The 12,723-nt window shown below is 42.1% G+C and overlaps 16 non-coding genes across 16 annotated transcripts; all 16 read right to left on the bottom strand.

Annotated features, from left to right (window-relative positions):
• Positions 1 to 144: 144 nt before the first annotated feature.
• On the bottom strand, positions 145 to 227 carry trnal-cag (transfer RNA leucine (anticodon CAG)). Its single transcript has one exon. It is a non-coding gene; the product is annotated as a tRNA-Leu (tRNA).
• Positions 228 to 546: 319 nt separating this feature from the next.
• Positions 547 to 629, bottom strand: trnal-cag (transfer RNA leucine (anticodon CAG)). Its single transcript has one exon. It is a non-coding gene; the product is annotated as a tRNA-Leu (tRNA).
• A 1,525-nt stretch (positions 630 to 2,154) lies between these two features.
• On the bottom strand, positions 2,155 to 2,237 carry trnal-cag (transfer RNA leucine (anticodon CAG)). The gene has a single exon. It is a non-coding gene; the product is annotated as a tRNA-Leu (tRNA).
• A 319-nt stretch (positions 2,238 to 2,556) lies between these two features.
• Positions 2,557 to 2,639, bottom strand: trnal-cag (transfer RNA leucine (anticodon CAG)). Its single transcript has one exon. It is a non-coding gene; the product is annotated as a tRNA-Leu (tRNA).
• A 319-nt stretch (positions 2,640 to 2,958) lies between these two features.
• On the bottom strand, positions 2,959 to 3,041 carry trnal-cag (transfer RNA leucine (anticodon CAG)). Its single transcript has one exon. It is a non-coding gene; the product is annotated as a tRNA-Leu (tRNA).
• Positions 3,042 to 3,360: 319 nt separating this feature from the next.
• Positions 3,361 to 3,443, bottom strand: trnal-cag (transfer RNA leucine (anticodon CAG)). Its single transcript has one exon. It is a non-coding gene; the product is annotated as a tRNA-Leu (tRNA).
• A 319-nt stretch (positions 3,444 to 3,762) lies between these two features.
• Positions 3,763 to 3,845, bottom strand: trnal-cag (transfer RNA leucine (anticodon CAG)). The gene has a single exon. It is a non-coding gene; the product is annotated as a tRNA-Leu (tRNA).
• A 1,123-nt stretch (positions 3,846 to 4,968) lies between these two features.
• trnal-cag (transfer RNA leucine (anticodon CAG)) lies at positions 4,969 to 5,051 on the bottom strand. Its single transcript has one exon. It is a non-coding gene; the product is annotated as a tRNA-Leu (tRNA).
• A 319-nt stretch (positions 5,052 to 5,370) lies between these two features.
• On the bottom strand, positions 5,371 to 5,453 carry trnal-cag (transfer RNA leucine (anticodon CAG)). Its single transcript has one exon. It is a non-coding gene; the product is annotated as a tRNA-Leu (tRNA).
• A 1,927-nt stretch (positions 5,454 to 7,380) lies between these two features.
• Positions 7,381 to 7,463, bottom strand: trnal-cag (transfer RNA leucine (anticodon CAG)). Its single transcript has one exon. It is a non-coding gene; the product is annotated as a tRNA-Leu (tRNA).
• Positions 7,464 to 7,782: 319 nt separating this feature from the next.
• trnal-cag (transfer RNA leucine (anticodon CAG)) lies at positions 7,783 to 7,865 on the bottom strand. Its single transcript has one exon. It is a non-coding gene; the product is annotated as a tRNA-Leu (tRNA).
• A 319-nt stretch (positions 7,866 to 8,184) lies between these two features.
• Positions 8,185 to 8,267, bottom strand: trnal-cag (transfer RNA leucine (anticodon CAG)). Its single transcript has one exon. It is a non-coding gene; the product is annotated as a tRNA-Leu (tRNA).
• Positions 8,268 to 10,194: 1,927 nt separating this feature from the next.
• On the bottom strand, positions 10,195 to 10,277 carry trnal-cag (transfer RNA leucine (anticodon CAG)). Its single transcript has one exon. It is a non-coding gene; the product is annotated as a tRNA-Leu (tRNA).
• A 319-nt stretch (positions 10,278 to 10,596) lies between these two features.
• Positions 10,597 to 10,679, bottom strand: trnal-cag (transfer RNA leucine (anticodon CAG)). Its single transcript has one exon. It is a non-coding gene; the product is annotated as a tRNA-Leu (tRNA).
• A 319-nt stretch (positions 10,680 to 10,998) lies between these two features.
• Positions 10,999 to 11,081, bottom strand: trnal-cag (transfer RNA leucine (anticodon CAG)). Its single transcript has one exon. It is a non-coding gene; the product is annotated as a tRNA-Leu (tRNA).
• A 1,123-nt stretch (positions 11,082 to 12,204) lies between these two features.
• Positions 12,205 to 12,287, bottom strand: trnal-cag (transfer RNA leucine (anticodon CAG)). Its single transcript has one exon. It is a non-coding gene; the product is annotated as a tRNA-Leu (tRNA).
• Positions 12,288 to 12,723: the final 436 nt, after the last annotated feature.

Here is a 12,723-nt window from a genome sequence, read left to right as displayed (position 1 = left end):
CCCCTTTTTAATGGTAAACAAAAGAGAGACTTCAAAATTGTCAAACATTTGACGAGTCTACATGATATGTTGCGGCAGTTTAACATGTAAAGCATTGCTCTGTCTACATCATCATGTCAAAGGGAAATGAGCAAGAAAACCACATGTCAGAAGTGGGATTCGAACCCACGCCTCCAGTGGAGACTGCGACCTGAACGCAGCGCCTTAGACCGCTCGGCCATCCTGACGGAAAACAAAAGAAATTAGTGAGAGTTATAGATTATATCTTTTAATGCATTCGATATAACATTACATAGCACTTTCTTGATCACAGAAAGGGTTGTACACAGCCTGATGCAGTATACTGATCGCTGCTTACTATATATGCTAACAGAAGGAAGCTTTGTTCAAATCCCACTCAAACCCCTTTTTAATGGTAAACAAAAGAGAGACTTCAAAATTGTCAAACATTTGACGAGTCTACATGATATGTTGCGGCAGTTTAACATGTAAAGCATTGGTCCGTTTACATCACCATGTCACAGGCAACTGAGCAAGAAAACCACATGTCAGAAGTGGGATTCGAACCCACGCCTCCAGTGGAGACTGCGACCTGAACGCAGCGCCTTAGACCGCTCGGCCATCCTGACGGAAAACAAAAGAAATTGGTGAGAGCTATAGATCATATCTTTCAATGCATTCCATACAACACTACATCGCACTTTCTTCGTCACAGAAAGGGTTGTACACAGCCTGATGCAGTATACTGATCGCTGCTTACTATATATGCTAACAGAAGGAATCTTTGTTCAAATCCCACTCAAACCCCTTTTTAATGGTAAACAAAAGAGAGACTTCAAAATTGTCAAACATTTGACGAGTCTACATGATATGTTGCGGCAGTTTAAGATGTAAAGCATTGCTCCGTTTACATCATCATGTCACAGGCAACTGAGCAAGAAAACCACATGTCAGAAGTGGGATTCGAACCCACGCCTCCAGGGGAGACTGCGACCTGAACGCAGCGCCTTAGACCGCTCGGCCATCCTGACGGAAAACAAAAGAAATTAGTGAGAGTTATAGATCATATCTTTCAATGCATTCCATACAACACTACATCGCACTTTCTTCGTCACAGAAAGGGTTGTACACAGCCTGATGCAGTATACTGATCGCTGCTTACTATATAAGCTAACAGAAGGAATCTTTGTTCAAATCCCACTCAAACCCCTTTTTAATGGTAAACAAAAGAGAGACTTCAAAATTGTCAAACATTTGACGAGTCTACATGATATGTTGCGGCAGTTTAAGATGTAAAGCATTGCTCCGTTTACATCATCATGTCACAGGCAACTGAGCAAGAAAACCACATGTCAGAAGTGGGATTCGAACCCACGCCTCCAGGGGAGACTGCGACCTGAACGCAGCGCCTTAGACCGCTCGGCCATCCTGACGGAAAACAAAAGAAATTAGTGAGAGTTATAGATTATATCTTTTAATGCATTCGATATAACATTACATAGCACTTTCTTGATCACAGAAAGGGTTGTACACAGCCTGATGCAGTATACTGATCGCTGCTTACTATATATGCTAACAGAAGGAAGCTTTGTTCAAATCCCACTCAAACCCCTTTTTAATGGTAAACAAAAGAGAGACTTCAAAATTGTCAAACATTTGACGAGTCTACATGATATGTTGCGGCAGTTTAACATGTAAAGCATTGGTCCGTTTACATCATCATGTCACAGGCAACTGAGCAAGAAAACCACATGTCAGAAGTGGGATTCGAACCCACGCCTCCAGGGGAGACTGCGACCTGAACGCAGCGCCTTAGACCGCTCGGCCATCCTGACGGAAAACAAAAGAAATTAGTGAGAGTTATAGATTATATCTTTTAATGCATTCGATATAACATTACATAGCACTTTCTTGATCACAGAAAGGGTTGTACACAGCCTGATGCAGTATACTGATCGCTGCTTACTATATATGCTAACAGAAGGAAGCTTTGTTCAAATCCCACTCAAACCCCTTTTTAATGGTAAACAAAAGAGAGACTTCAAAATTGTCAAACATTTGACGAGTCTACATGATATGTTGCGGCAGTTTAACATGTAAAGCATTGGTCCGTTTACATCACCATGTCACAGGCAACTGAGCAAGAAAACCACATGTCAGAAGTGGGATTCGAACCCACGCCTCCAGTGGAGACTGCGACCTGAACGCAGCGCCTTAGACCGCTCGGCCATCCTGACGGAAAACAAAAGAAATTGGTGAGAGCTATAGATCATATCTTTCAATGCATTCCATACAACACTACATCGCACTTTCTTCGTCACAGAAAGGGTTGTACACAGCCTGATGCAGTATACTGATCGCTGCTTACTATATATGCTAACAGAAGGAAGCTTTGTTCAAATCCCACTCAAACCCCTTTTTAATGGTAAACAAAAGAGAGACTTCAAAATTGTCAAACATTTGACGAGTCTACATGATATGTTGCGGCAGTTTAACATGTAAAGCATTGCTCCGTTTACATCATCATGTCACAGGCAACTGAGCAAGAAAACCACATGTCAGAAGTGGGATTCGAACCCACGCCTCCAGTGGAGACTGCGACCTGAACGCAGCGCCTTAGACCGCTCGGCCATCCTGACGGAAAACAAAAGAAATTAGTGAGAGTTATAGATTATATCTTTTAATGCATTCGATATAACATTACATAGCACTTTCTTGATCACAGAAAGGGTTGTACACAGCCTGATGCAGTATACTGATCGCTGCTTACTATATATGCTAACAGAAGGAAGCTTTGTTCAAATCCCACTCAAACCCCTTTTTAATGGTAAACAAAAGAGAGACTTCAAAATTGTCAAACATTTGACGAGTCTACATGATATGTTGCGGCAGTTTAACATGTAAAGCATTGCTCTGTCTACATCATCATGTCAAAGGGAAATGAGCAAGAAAACCACATGTCAGAAGTGGGATTCGAACCCACGCCTCCAGTGGAGACTGCGACCTGAACGCAGCGCCTTAGACCGCTCGGCCATCCTGACGGAAAACAAAAGAAATTAGTGAGAGTTATAGATTATATCTTTTAATGCATTCGATATAACATTACATAGCACTTTCTTGATCACAGAAAGGGTTGTACACAGCCTGATGCAGTATACTGATCGCTGCTTACTATATATGCTAACAGAAGGAAGCTTTGTTCAAATCCCACTCAAACCCCTTTTTAATGGTAAACAAAAGAGAGACTTCAAAATTGTCAAACATTTGACGAGTCTACATGATATGTTGCGGCAGTTTAACATGTAAAGCATTGCTCTGTCTACATCATCATGTCAAAGGGAAATGAGCAAGAAAACCACATGTCAGAAGTGGGATTCGAACCCACGCCTCCAGTGGAGACTGCGACCTGAACGCAGCGCCTTAGACCGCTCGGCCATCCTGACGGAAAACAAAAGAAATTAGTGAGAGTTATAGATTATATCTTTTAATGCATTCGATATAACATTACATAGCACTTTCTTGATCACAGAAAGGGTTGTACACAGCCTGATGCAGTATACTGATCGCTGCTTACTATATATGCTAACAGAAGGAAGCTTTGTTCAAATCCCACTCAAACCCCTTTTTAATGGTAAACAAAAGAGAGACTTCAAAATTGTCAAACATTTGACGAGTCTACATGATATGTTGCGGCAGTTTAACATGTAAAGCATTGGTCCGTTTACATCACCATGTCACAGGCAACTGAGCAAGAAAACCACATGTCAGAAGTGGGATTCGAACCCACGCCTCCAGTGGAGACTGCGACCTGAACGCAGCGCCTTAGACCGCTCGGCCATCCTGACGGAAAACAAAAGAAATTGGTGAGAGCTATAGATCATATCTTTCAATGCATTCCATACAACACTACATCGCACTTTCTTCGTCACAGAAAGGGTTGTACACAGCCTGATGCAGTATACTGATCGCTGCTTACTATATATGCTAACAGAAGGAATCTTTGTTCAAATCCCACTCAAACCCCTTTTTAATGGTAAACAAAAGAGAGACTTCAAAATTGTCAAACATTTGACGAGTCTACATGATATGTTGCGGCAGTTTAAGATGTAAAGCATTGCTCCGTTTACATCATCATGTCACAGGCAACTGAGCAAGAAAACCACATGTCAGAAGTGGGATTCGAACCCACGCCTCCAGGGGAGACTGCGACCTGAACGCAGCGCCTTAGACCGCTCGGCCATCCTGACGGAAAACAAAAGAAATTAGTGAGAGTTATAGATCATATCTTTCAATGCATTCCATACAACACTACATCGCACTTTCTTCGTCACAGAAAGGGTTGTACACAGCCTGATGCAGTATACTGATCGCTGCTTACTATATAAGCTAACAGAAGGAATCTTTGTTCAAATCCCACTCAAACCCCTTTTTAATGGTAAACAAAAGAGAGACTTCAAAATTGTCAAACATTTGACGAGTCTACATGATATGTTGCGGCAGTTTAAGATGTAAAGCATTGCTCCGTTTACATCATCATGTCACAGGCAACTGAGCAAGAAAACCACATGTCAGAAGTGGGATTCGAACCCACGCCTCCAGGGGAGACTGCGACCTGAACGCAGCGCCTTAGACCGCTCGGCCATCCTGACGGAAAACAAAAGAAATTAGTGAGAGTTATAGATTATATCTTTTAATGCATTCGATATAACATTACATAGCACTTTCTTGATCACAGAAAGGGTTGTACACAGCCTGATGCAGTATACTGATCGCTGCTTACTATATATGCTAACAGAAGGAAGCTTTGTTCAAATCCCACTCAAACCCCTTTTTAATGGTAAACAAAAGAGAGACTTCAAAATTGTCAAACATTTGACGAGTCTACATGATATGTTGCGGCAGTTTAACATGTAAAGCATTGCTCCGTTTACATCATCATGTCACAGGCAACTGAGCAAGAAAACCACATGTCAGAAGTGGGATTCGAACCCACGCCTCCAGTGGAGACTGCGACCTGAACGCAGCGCCTTAGACCGCTCGGCCATCCTGACAGAAAACAAAAGAAATTGATGAGAGTTATAGATCATATCTTTTAATGCATTCCATACAACACTACATCGCACTTTCTTCATCACAGAAAGGGTTGTACAGAGCCTGATGCAGTGTACTTGTCGCTGGTGACAATATATGCTAACAGAAGGAATCTTTGTTGAAATCCCACTCAAACCCCTTTTTAATGGTAAACAAAAGAGAGACGTCAAAATTGTCAAACATTTGACGAGTCTACATGATATGTTGCGGCAGTTTAAGATGTAAAGCATTGCTCTGTCTACATCATCATGTCAAAGGGAAATGAGCAAGAAAACCACATGTCAGAAGTGGGATTCGAACCCACGCCTCCAGTGGAGACTGCGACCTGAACGCAGCGCCTTAGACCGCTCGGCCATCCTGACGGAAAACAAAAGAAATTAGTGAGAGTTATAGATTATATCTTTTAATGCATTCGATATAACATTACATAGCACTTTCTTGATCACAGAAAGGGTTGTACACAGCCTGATGCAGTATACTGATCGCTGCTTACTATATATGCTAACAGAAGGAAGCTTTGTTCAAATCCCACTCAAACCCCTTTTTAATGGTAAACAAAAGAGAGACTTCAAAATTGTCAAACATTTGACGAGTCTACATGATATGTTGCGGCAGTTTAACATGTAAAGCATTGCTCCGTTTACATCATCATGTCACAGGCAACTGAGCAAGAAAACCACACATCAGAAGTGGGATTCGAACCCACGCCTCCAGTGGAGACTGCGACCTGAACGCAGCGCCTTAGACCGCTCGGCCATCCTGACGGAAAACAAAAGAAATTGGTGAGAGTTATAGATCATATCTTTCAATGCATTCCATACAACACTACATAGCACTTTCTTGATCACAGAAAGGGTTGTACACAGCCTGATGCAGTATACTGATCGCTGCTTACTATATATGCTAACAGAAGGAATCTTTGTTCAAATCCCACTCAAACCCCTTTTTAATGGTAAACAAAAGAGAGACTTCAAAATTGTCAAACATTTGACGAGTCTACATGATATGTTGCGGCAGTTTAAGATGTAAAGCATTGCTCCGTTTACATCATCATGTCACAGGCAACTGAGCAAGAAAACCACATGTCAGAAGTGGGATTCGAACCCACGCCTCCAGGGGAGACTGCGACCTGAACGCAGCGCCTTAGACCGCTCGGCCATCCTGACGGAAAACAAAAGAAATTAGTGAGAGTTATAGATCATATCTTTCAATGCATTCCATACAACACTACATCGCACTTTCTTCGTCACAGAAAGGGTTGTACACAGCCTGATGCAGTATACTGATCGCTGCTTACTATATAAGCTAACAGAAGGAATCTTTGTTCAAATCCCACTCAAACCCCTTTTTAATGGTAAACAAAAGAGAGACTTCAAAATTGTCAAACATTTGACGAGTCTACATGATATGTTGCGGCAGTTTAAGATGTAAAGCATTGCTCCGTTTACATCATCATGTCACAGGCAACTGAGCAAGAAAACCACATGTCAGAAGTGGGATTCGAACCCACGCCTCCAGGGGAGACTGCGACCTGAACGCAGCGCCTTAGACCGCTCGGCCATCCTGACGGAAAACAAAAGAAATTAGTGAGAGTTATAGATTATATCTTTTAATGCATTCGATATAACATTACATAGCACTTTCTTGATCACAGAAAGGGTTGTACACAGCCTGATGCAGTATACTGATCGCTGCTTACTATATATGCTAACAGAAGGAAGCTTTGTTCAAATCCCACTCAAACCCCTTTTTAATGGTAAACAAAAGAGAGACTTCAAAATTGTCAAACATTTGACGAGTCTACATGATATGTTGCGGCAGTTTAACATGTAAAGCATTGGTCCGTTTACATCATCATGTCACAGGCAACTGAGCAAGAAAACCACATGTCAGAAGTGGGATTCGAACCCACGCCTCCAGGGGAGACTGCGACCTGAACGCAGCGCCTTAGACCGCTCGGCCATCCTGACGGAAAACAAAAGAAATTAGTGAGAGTTATAGATTATATCTTTTAATGCATTCGATATAACATTACATAGCACTTTCTTGATCACAGAAAGGGTTGTACACAGCCTGATGCAGTATACTGATCGCTGCTTACTATATATGCTAACAGAAGGAAGCTTTGTTCAAATCCCACTCAAACCCCTTTTTAATGGTAAACAAAAGAGAGACTTCAAAATTGTCAAACATTTGACGAGTCTACATGATATGTTGCGGCAGTTTAACATGTAAAGCATTGGTCCGTTTACATCACCATGTCACAGGCAACTGAGCAAGAAAACCACATGTCAGAAGTGGGATTCGAACCCACGCCTCCAGTGGAGACTGCGACCTGAACGCAGCGCCTTAGACCGCTCGGCCATCCTGACGGAAAACAAAAGAAATTGGTGAGAGCTATAGATCATATCTTTCAATGCATTCCATACAACACTACATCGCACTTTCTTCGTCACAGAAAGGGTTGTACACAGCCTGATGCAGTATACTGATCGCTGCTTACTATATATGCTAACAGAAGGAAGCTTTGTTCAAATCCCACTCAAACCCCTTTTTAATGGTAAACAAAAGAGAGACTTCAAAATTGTCAAACATTTGACGAGTCTACATGATATGTTGCGGCAGTTTAACATGTAAAGCATTGCTCCGTTTACATCATCATGTCACAGGCAACTGAGCAAGAAAACCACATGTCAGAAGTGGGATTCGAACCCACGCCTCCAGTGGAGACTGCGACCTGAACGCAGCGCCTTAGACCGCTCGGCCATCCTGACAGAAAACAAAAGAAATTGATGAGAGTTATAGATCATATCTTTTAATGCATTCCATACAACACTACATCGCACTTTCTTCATCACAGAAAGGGTTGTACAGAGCCTGATGCAGTGTACTTGTCGCTGGTGACAATATATGCTAACAGAAGGAATCTTTGTTGAAATCCCACTCAAACCCCTTTTTAATGGTAAACAAAAGAGAGACGTCAAAATTGTCAAACATTTGACGAGTCTACATGATATGTTGCGGCAGTTTAAGATGTAAAGCATTGCTCTGTCTACATCATCATGTCAAAGGGAAATGAGCAAGAAAACCACATGTCAGAAGTGGGATTCGAACCCACGCCTCCAGTGGAGACTGCGACCTGAACGCAGCGCCTTAGACCGCTCGGCCATCCTGACGGAAAACAAAAGAAATTAGTGAGAGTTATAGATTATATCTTTTAATGCATTCGATATAACATTACATAGCACTTTCTTGATCACAGAAAGGGTTGTACACAGCCTGATGCAGTATACTGATCGCTGCTTACTATATATGCTAACAGAAGGAAGCTTTGTTCAAATCCCACTCAAACCCCTTTTTAATGGTAAACAAAAGAGAGACTTCAAAATTGTCAAACATTTGACGAGTCTACATGATATGTTGCGGCAGTTTAACATGTAAAGCATTGCTCCGTTTACATCATCATGTCACAGGCAACTGAGCAAGAAAACCACACATCAGAAGTGGGATTCGAACCCACGCCTCCAGTGGAGACTGCGACCTGAACGCAGCGCCTTAGACCGCTCGGCCATCCTGACGGAAAACAAAAGAAATTGGTGAGAGTTATAGATCATATCTTTCAATGCATTCCATACAACACTACATAGCACTTTCTTGATCACAGAAAGGGTTGTACACAGCCTGATGCAGTATACTGATCGCTGCTTACTATATATGCTAACAGAAGGAATCTTTGTTCAAATCCCACTCAAACCCCTTTTTAATGGTAAACAAAAGAGAGACTTCAAAATTGTCAAACATTTGACGAGTCTACATGATATGTTGCGGCAGTTTAAGATGTAAAGCATTGCTCCGTTTACATCATCATGTCACAGGCAACTGAGCAAGAAAACCACATGTCAGAAGTGGGATTCGAACCCACGCCTCCAGGGGAGACTGCGACCTGAACGCAGCGCCTTAGACCGCTCGGCCATCCTGACGGAAAACAAAAGAAATTAGTGAGAGTTATAGATCATATCTTTCAATGCATTCCATACAACACTACATCGCACTTTCTTCGTCACAGAAAGGGTTGTACACAGCCTGATGCAGTATACTGATCGCTGCTTACTATATAAGCTAACAGAAGGAATCTTTGTTCAAATCCCACTCAAACCCCTTTTTAATGGTAAACAAAAGAGAGACTTCAAAATTGTCAAACATTTGACGAGTCTACATGATATGTTGCGGCAGTTTAAGATGTAAAGCATTGCTCCGTTTACATCATCATGTCACAGGCAACTGAGCAAGAAAACCACATGTCAGAAGTGGGATTCGAACCCACGCCTCCAGGGGAGACTGCGACCTGAACGCAGCGCCTTAGACCGCTCGGCCATCCTGACGGAAAACAAAAGAAATTAGTGAGAGTTATAGATTATATCTTTTAATGCATTCGATATAACATTACATAGCACTTTCTTGATCACAGAAAGGGTTGTACACAGCCTGATGCAGTATACTGATCGCTGCTTACTATATATGCTAACAGAAGGAAGCTTTGTTCAAATCCCACTCAAACCCCTTTTTAATGGTAAACAAAAGAGAGACTTCAAAATTGTCAAACATTTGACGAGTCTACATGATATGTTGCGGCAGTTTAACATGTAAAGCATTGGTCCGTTTACATCATCATGTCACAGGCAACTGAGCAAGAAAAGCACATGTCAGAAGTGGGATTCGAACCCACGCCTCCAGGGGAGACTGCGACCTGAACGCAGCGCCTTAGACCGCTCGGCCATCCTGACGGAAAACAAAAGAAATTAGTGAGAGTTATAGATTATATCTTTTAATGCATTCGATATAACATTACATAGCACTTTCTTGATCACAGAAAGGGTTGTACACAGCCTGATGCAGTATACTGATCGCTGCTTACTATATATGCTAACAGAAGGAAGCTTTGTTCAAATCCCACTCAAACCCCTTTTTAATGGTAAACAAAAGAGAGACTTCAAAATTGTCAAACATTTGACGAGTCTACATGATATGTTGCGGCAGTTTAACATGTAAAGCATTGGTCCGTTTACATCACCATGTCACAGGCAACTGAGCAAGAAAACCACATGTCAGAAGTGGGATTCGAACCCACGCCTCCAGTGGAGACTGCGACCTGAACGCAGCGCCTTAGACCGCTCGGCCATCCTGACGGAAAACAAAAGAAATTGGTGAGAGCTATAGATCATATCTTTCAATGCATTCCATACAACACTACATCGCACTTTCTTCGTCACAGAAAGGGTTGTACACAGCCTGATGCAGTATACTGATCGCTGCTTACTATATATGCTAACAGAAGGAAGCTTTGTTCAAATCCCACTCAAACCCCTTTTTAATGGTAAACAAAAGAGAGACTTCAAAATTGTCAAACATTTGACGAGTCTACATGATATGTTGCGGCAGTTTAACATGTAAAGCATTGCTCCGTTTACATCATCATGTCACAGGCAACTGAGCAAGAAAACCACATGTCAGAAGTGGGATTCGAACCCACGCCTCCAGTGGAGACTGCGACCTGAACGCAGCGCCTTAGACCGCTCGGCCATCCTGACAGAAAACAAAAGAAATTGATGAGAGTTATAGATCATATCTTTTAATGCATTCCATACAACACTACATCGCACTTTCTTCATCACAGAAAGGGTTGTACAGAGCCTGATGCAGTGTACTTGTCGCTGGTGACAATATATGCTAACAGAAGGAATCTTTGTTGAAATCCCACTCAAACCCCTTTTTAATGGTAAACAAAAGAGAGACGTCAAAATTGTCAAACATTTGACGAGTCTACATGATATGTTGCGGCAGTTTAAGATGTAAAGCATTGCTCTGTCTACATCATTATGTCAAAGGGAAATGAGCAAGAAAACCACATGTCAGAAGTGGGATTCGAACCCACGCCTCCAGTGGAGACTGCGACCTGAACGCAGCGCCTTAGACCGCTCGGCCATCCTGACGGAAAACAAAAGAAATTAGTGAGAGTTATAGATTATATCTTTTAATGCATTCGATATAACATTACATAGCACTTTCTTGATCACAGAAAGGGTTGTACACAGCCTGATGCAGTATACTGATCGCTGCTTACTATATATGCTAACAGAAGGAAGCTTTGTTCAAATCCCACTCAAACCCCTTTTTAATGGTAAACAAAAGAGAGACTTCAAAATTGTCAAACATTTGACGAGTCTACATGATATGTTGCGGCAGTTTAACATGTAAAGCATTGCTCCGTTTACATCATCATGTCACAGGCAACTGAGCAAGAAAACCACACATCAGAAGTGGGATTCGAACCCACGCCTCCAGTGGAGACTGCGACCTGAACGCAGCGCCTTAGACCGCTCGGCCATCCTGACGGAAAACAAAAGAAATTGGTGAGAGTTATAGATCATATCTTTCAATGCATTCCATACAACACTACATAGCACTTTCTTGATCACAGAAAGGGTTGTACACAGCCTGATGCAGTATACTGATCGCTGCTTACTATATATGCTAACAGAAGGAATCTTTGTTCAAATCCCACTCAAACCCCTTTTTAATGGTAAACAAAAGAGAGACTTCAAAATTGTCAAACATTTGACGAGTCTACATGATATGTTGCGGCAGTTTAAGATGTAAAGCATTGCTCCGTTTACATCATCATGTCACAGGCAACTGAGCAAGAAAACCACATGTCAGAAGTGGGATTCGAACCCACGCCTCCAGGGGAGACTGCGACCTGAACGCAGCGCCTTAGACCGCTCGGCCATCCTGACGGAAAACAAAAGAAATTAGTGAGAGTTATAGATTATATCTTTTAATGCATTCGATATAACATTACATAGCACTTTCTTGATCACAGAAAGGGTTGTACACAGCCTGATGCAGTATACTGATCGCTGCTTACTATATATGCTAACAGAAGGAAGCTTTGTTCAAATCCCACTCAAACCCCTTTTTAATGGTAAACAAAAGAGAGACTTCAAAATTGTCAAACATTTGACGAGTCTACATGATATGTTGCGGCAGTTTAACATGTAAAGCATTGCTCCGTTTACATCATCATGTCACAGGCAACTGAGCAAGAAAACCACATGTCAGAAGTGGGATTCGAACCCACGCCTCCAGTGGAGACTGCGACCTGAACGCAGCGCCTTAGACCGCTCGGCCATCCTGACAGAAAACAAAATAAATTGATGAGAGTTATAGATCATATCTTTTAATGCATTCCATACAACACTACATCGCACTTTCTTCATCACAGAAAGGGTTGTACAGAGCCTGATGCAGTGTACTTGTCGCTGGTGACAATATATGCTAACAGAAGGAATCTTTGTTGAAATCCCACTCAAACCCCTTTTTAATGGTAAACAAAAGAGAGACTTCAAAATTGTCAAACATTTGACGAGTCTACATGATATGTTGCGGCAGTTTAAGATGTAAAGCATTGCTCCGTTTACATCATCATGTCACAGGCAACTGAGCAAGAAAACCACATGTCAGAAGTGGGATTCGAACCCACGCCTCCAGTGGAGACTGCGACCTGAACGCAGCGCCTTAGCCCGCTCGGCCATCCTGACAGAAAACAAAATAAATTGATGAGAGTTATAGATC

The sequence above is a fragment of the Pungitius pungitius genome, chromosome 5, assembly GCF_949316345.1.
Source record: "Pungitius pungitius chromosome 5, fPunPun2.1, whole genome shotgun sequence".
Lineage (NCBI taxonomy): Eukaryota > Metazoa > Chordata > Actinopteri > Perciformes > Gasterosteidae > Pungitius > Pungitius pungitius.
The sequence above is the reverse complement of the archived record's forward strand: the minus strand, read 5'-3'. Positions and strand labels throughout refer to the sequence as shown.